This window comes from Erigeron canadensis, chromosome 2, assembly GCF_010389155.1.
Source record: "Erigeron canadensis isolate Cc75 chromosome 2, C_canadensis_v1, whole genome shotgun sequence".
Taxonomy (NCBI): domain Eukaryota; kingdom Viridiplantae; phylum Streptophyta; class Magnoliopsida; order Asterales; family Asteraceae; genus Erigeron; species Erigeron canadensis.
In genome coordinates this window covers 16,017,315-16,023,704 of record NC_057762.1, presented here as the reverse complement: position 1 = coordinate 16,023,704, position 6,390 = coordinate 16,017,315, and the positions used below count along the sequence as shown (strand labels likewise).

The 6,390-nt window shown below is 36.4% G+C and overlaps 1 long non-coding RNA gene across 1 annotated transcript; it reads right to left on the bottom strand.

The window, feature by feature from the left end:
* Positions 1–3,034: 3,034 nt before the first annotated feature.
* LOC122586446 lies at positions 3,035–5,018 on the bottom strand. Its single transcript, XR_006321996.1, has 4 exons — positions 4,813–5,018; positions 4,653–4,739; positions 4,129–4,285; positions 3,035–3,052 (listed from the first exon to the last, which is right to left on the bottom strand). It is a non-coding gene; the product is annotated as an uncharacterized LOC122586446 (long non-coding RNA).
* Positions 5,019–6,390: the final 1,372 nt, after the last annotated feature.

Here is a 6,390-nt window from a genome sequence, read left to right as displayed (position 1 = left end):
CTTTAACAACTCTCTTAGGCCTCGTACCAACATACACGCCATCTCCAACAAACTCCACTTCTGGTTTGATGTCCTCTTGTTCCTGAGCCACCTGTTCTGGATCAGCTCCCTCTAGTTCAACTCCCACTGGTTCTTGCACAGCTTCTGGTGCTCCTCCCTGAGTCTGATTCTGGGGTTTACCCATTGCTGCTGTCACTTGTGCCACAATAGTTGGCATTGAAGCTCTCAACTGTTCAGCAAAGATAGTAGCTAAGTCAGGAATCTCAACATGACCTGCAATACCACCACGGCCTCTCCCATGACCTCTTCCTTAATTTCTTCCATGACTGCCCTGATCTCCTTGAGTTTCAGCATTCGGGTTGGCTTTTGTTCACACCATTTTCCTATATTAGGAAAAGACGTGATCGGCGTTAGATTAAGGAAATAGTCGTTCGTGACGTCATTTACGCACCCTCAAAAACACTCGTGTTAGTTTTCTAGAATTCTATACATTTATTCATTCATTATCACATGCAACTCAAGAAATCAAGTATTACGTCTGAAGTTAAGCATTATCATTAATGTCAATCATGCAGTACAAAGTAATATCACAATTAAACATTCAATAATCATGGCAAAAGGGCAAGTCAAATCTGACTTCTACATCCAACCCACCATTCATGTATGTATACAGGGTGTACCATCGGCTAACCCTCCACATGTCCGGGTAAATTAGATACATCGATCAAATTTCGACAGCTAAAGCGCGGTCCGAATCTAACACCTATATTCGTTGCATTAGTGGTGTATGTATATAGGGTGTACCAGCGGCTAACCCTCCACACCCCTAGTACATCTAATACAAGGTCGGATCATGGTACTGGTATGCCCTCTAGGTATTGGCAAGGTATGTATACAGGGTGTACCAGCGTCTAACCCTCCACCCAACCAACACCCATTAAGCAGCCCAGGGTTGCTACCACACTTTAACCATCTGGGGCGCGATCAACGTTGCTAACAATTTCCATAGGCACATATACCTCACGCAAAAAGTTGATCAGGCTTTTCTGTGATGATATATCGCCATACTTCATCGCTAACACCACTTCATCTCATTGAGGACAATAGGTAAGTAAGAGTACAAATAAACATCATCATCATGTCAACATTAAAAGCATCACAATTACACCTACGAACTCCACCAGATAACTATATGATTCCTAGGTGGCTGAGTAGCATGGTTCTAAAAGATCATAAATCTCAATCAATATGAATGAACAACTTGCATACCACATAAGGAATCACATAAGATTCTCTTTAAACAAAATGCACACATAATTCCTATCATGCATGCTACGTGAGGTTCTTAGGTTATAGTTTAGGCAAAACCACCTAATTCACTATAACCATGGCTCTGATACAAATCTGTCACACCCCGACTAAGGCGGAAAACTCGGGATGCGACGCATAGTACACGTGTCATGGATATTACATAGGAAGACTAAATGAATCCACAAATATTGAAAGTCTTAGCATAAATAAACCCAAGCATTCAACATAAATCCATACACAAATAAAGCATAATCCCACTCCCACGCAGGGGATCAAAGATTAGGCATAATGCCATACAAACACAAAAGAAAACATAAGATAACATAGCAGCAACAATGAATCCTAGAGTCCAAAATCTGCTATAAAGGCTCCATGCTACTTGTAACACCCCAACTAAGGCGGAACAATGAGATGTACAGAAAGTCAAGTATTCAAAACAAAGGATTATAAATAACATTAACCATAGCTTTATTTGATAAAAAAGAATTTACAAATGTACAAGCATGTGAACCAATTTCCAAGTACAAATGCGTCCACCATACTTGGATACTAAGTTCACGAAACAAATAACAAGCACATGAAATAGTATACTACAATGATCAAGGTGGATTCCATTGCCCATCACAAGTTTTGATCTTAGACTCCAAACTGCAATGCAAACAATCATGATGCAAATAATTCCTCAAAGCTTAGGCTAATTCCTGAAAAGCATGAAGAAAAAGTGTCAACAACGAAAACGTAGTTGGTGAGTGCATACGTTTTTAAGTAAATCTTAATGCCTAACCATTTTCAACACTTAGAAAACATGTTATTAGATATTAACATACCCAAATGTCCGGCAGAATTCTCATCTCCAAATATCAAGTTTTCCAAATACCATAATGTTATCTCAAGACTTGGAAAAATCCATGGTAACTTACAAAGTTCTCATTTGTCAAATCATCACGAGAGAAAAAGTATATATATCGATTAATCATATATCATACCAAAATCATTCGGTTATCAATATTTCAATGTCACCAATTTCAACAACTTTCAAGATTCCATATAGGGTCCAATACCCAAACCGTATTTTCAAAACATAATATCCATCCATGAATAACATAAATTTCCCATTTAGCCAAAGACATAATTTAATGATTAAATGCTTGAGTCACTACTAAACCCTTTCATGACCAAATAATGATAATAATAACTTGCCCCGGTAGATTATGATATAAAGGCACATGTTGTCAATCATGTGCAATAATTAATAATAAAGGAGTCGTGCCATGGATACGACTAAATAATAAGTAGATTAGAGCACCCCACGACCGACACCGTTGAAGGCGGCCACGTAGGCGTCCAAACAACCTGTCGCCGCTGATGTGAGTGAGGGGACGAATCCTAGTTGCGCAACTCTCTAACTACAGGCCTCAATGAGTTAATAGTAGTGTAGTGGGGACTAGACTTTGACAGTACTCAAGCTCATCATATAACATATATCAAATTGTACATGCGACATAAATTCCATGTCATAGACATCATTTCAAAGTATCATTTCATAAAAGAAAACAATTTTGTTTATCATACTTTTCACCCCGAAAGTAAAACACATAAAAGAGTTGAAAGAGGGCTATGACTCACCTTGATATGCCGAGCATTATATCTATTTATCCAAAATGGGTACTTCCCATCTATTGCTTCCTTGATCATATATTCCACCATGGTCCTCATCCACATTTCAAAGCCAAGACTATCCCTACGAGAGGACTAATATACATAAGTTCCTATCTTAAGCCATTACCTAGAAATGCCACTTTCATTATGTTGCTATAAATTGTGGGATCCAAGTATATTGCTAACATTCGCATCGTTTTGGTTGTAGAGATTTATGGTGAGAAAGGTTACTTTCATTACATGTGTAGTTATAAGTCGTTAGATTTTCGGTAACTTGGCTTCATTTGTGGTTCACTTGATATATTAGGTTATCATATAGAAATGCCATATTAAGTTATGTTATCCTTATTCATAATTTGTTGTGTAACCAATTTTAGCGCGAATTAGCATTTGTGATATCAATATATAGCTTGGTTAGCATAATTACTTATGCCTATCTCACTTAATTATCTTTGTTTTATTTTGATTACACTTATCTCACGAAATTCATTTAAGTGTTATGGGCCATTATCAATTGGGCCAAAATGTGATGGGTTTTTAAGTGACTTGGGCTTAATTTAGTTATTGGGCTTAACCTTATTTGGGTTATGTGCTTAATGGGTTATATTGGTTATTGGACTTTATGATTTGTTGGGCCAAGTGGGCCTACTGATTTATGGTTCTATGGGTTTAGTATTTGGGCTGGGTTAGCCCATTATGGTCTTTAGTGCATCTTTTAGCCCATTATACAAATGGTTAGTTTCCTTCCAAATTTTCTGTTTTTTAATTCAGATTTTTATGAAATGTTGGCTACTATTTTGGGGTCAAGCCGAATTATTTGGACCTTCATGATTTTTACACGGCGACTTATATGTATCTAGTATTTTTGTGAATTTTTGGTGAATTTTTAGATGATGTTTGGTGTCCTTCAAAATTATCCAAACACAAATTGTCCCGAATTGGCACTGCTTGCGACATCAAAAGTTTTATAAAAGTTCTTGGGGTTTTGATTGTTCGAAAAATCCCATGATTTTTCCACCAAGTATGACATTGAAATTACTTTATAAAAATGCCATATTAAGTTCAAAAGACATTGAAATTACTTTCCACCAAGTATGACCTCCTGGTACCTTATGGATTAGGAGATAAAAACTTTTAAAGTTTATAAAATATTCATACCAAATTACAGTTTTGACCAGTTTCAGTAGAAAAATCATATCCTTCGTTTGGTTCGGTATTTTTGAGTAGTTCCAGTTGGTGGTTATTCTTAACTCGTTCCTCTACAACTTATATTTTGAAAGTTTTGCTTGAAAATGCCCTCACATGCCCAGTTTACCTGTTACAAGGCAGAATATTAATTCTGTCAGATTGTTCTTGATTATATCAACTCACCAATAGGCTTTCTTGCTTAATTTACACATTATTTCACCTCTAACATGTTTGATACTCCTTTTCCTATGATTTTAACAACAAATACACAGATTTCTTATCAAATTCAAAGTCATCATTCATCCATCTCATATCCCAAATCAAAATAAACCTAAACTAATGCAAATCTTATCATGGATACACTAAATCCTTTATTATCTCTTGCATTCATAATTATTTCTTCTAGATCAATCTTTTAAATATGCATGCATGTGAAGATCTATGTGTATTTAGTGATAAAGAGAGTGATAATCAAAAGATTACAAGTTATCAACCTTTGAAGACCAAAACAAGAAGATTAAGAGTGTTGTTGGGTCTTGTTCTTGATGGTTGTCCAAGAGTTGTTTGTTGGCTGTAGTAAGCTTGAAAAGAAGGGAATATGAGCTACAAAATGAAGGAAAATATGAAGAACAAACAAAGGAAAAAGTTGGGTACCCTTTGATAATCAAGAATCAAAAGAAAAGAAGTAGATTGAAGTTGTTTTGCCCCTTTTTCTGCTGCTGTCCGACCAGCCACTTTGGGGCTGATTTCGTGTGCTAAATGGTCTCCATATCACCTCCAAGCTTGCTCCACACCTTGGATTTATTGTTAATGTTAGTTTATGATTTATTCTTAGGATTTGGGGGTGTTTTTACCCCATATTTCTGCCAAAAAAGAGAGGAGAGGAGGAAGAAAGTTGAGAGCATTTTTTTTATGTGTGTGTGAGAGTTGTGTTGGAGAATGAAGTGTTTGTGTGGGTTCCTTAGCTTGAGCACGTGATGGAGGGGGAAGAAGTGACCTTGGAGCTTGGTCATTGGCTAAGGGGAGTGGTGGATGCAATCCCATTGGGTAGGAAAAGATGGGTGGTGTTGCTTTGAAATTTGTTATGTATTTGGTGCATGAAATGTGTCTAGATACACAATACATATAGAAGTGTGTATATGTATATATAAGTGTAAGAGTTAAAGGAAGTTAGTTGAATTATGATTGGTGGATTGGTATGGGGAGGGAGAGATGGCCGATTTTTGGTCCCTTTTTATAAACATTTTCCCTTTAAAAAGTCGTATTAGGTACATGTATGTGTAGTAGTAATTTAAATGTAGGTAATTGTAATTGTGAGTACTAAATTATCTAGGTACATGTACTATGTGTGTGTGGTTTTACATGTATTGATTATTCACATTCATATATCTTGTAAACTTTTGGTTAGTTGGTTTGGATTAAATCACTTACAAATGTAATAGTGTGCGTGTATGTGCACAATACATGTTACATCTTTTAAATTCCATTGTACATTATTATTATTTGAGTTGTTGGATTATTTGGGATCTTTAATTATTGTTTAAGTTGTTATTTATTCGTTTGGATTGACTTCAATGGTTATAATATTGTTTATGGCATTTCTAGGGCAACTAGCTACCTTTTGGCATTCTATTGAACTAGAGGGCAATTATCACTATGCCTTAAATGTCTAGAAGGTCAATTATCACCTAGATAAATATACGTAAGTTGTCCTGGTCGAAAATTGAGGGTTGTTACACTACTCTCCTCAGCCACCTCTAACCTGTGCACCTGAAAGCATACTTAAAAGCGTCAACACAATGGTTGGTGAGTTTGTAGGGTTTCAGTCTAGATTGTCAAGTTAACGTGATGCGTTTCATGTATACTCAATGTGACCATGTCACCAAGTTGCAAGAATCACAAGGTTCCCAATATCACAATGTTTCCATGGACTTATCAAGTTTGTCTTAGTGTAGTCAGGACTTACGGTTCAACAACTAGTCGATGCATCTAGTGTAGTCAGGACTTACGGTTCAACAACCAGCCGATTCATCTAGTTTAGTCATAACATAAATCAACAAGTATCCAAGTTATCTAGCAACAAGATTAAGCTACGCAAGATATCAAAAAGCAAGTAACCGGCACGCAACAATCTGTTTCAAGTTATCACAATTAAGTATGTGTTTCATTATAGGTAAACGTGCTCATAACGTGCCGCCAAGTGTTGACTATGTTGTCCAAAAGCATACTAGT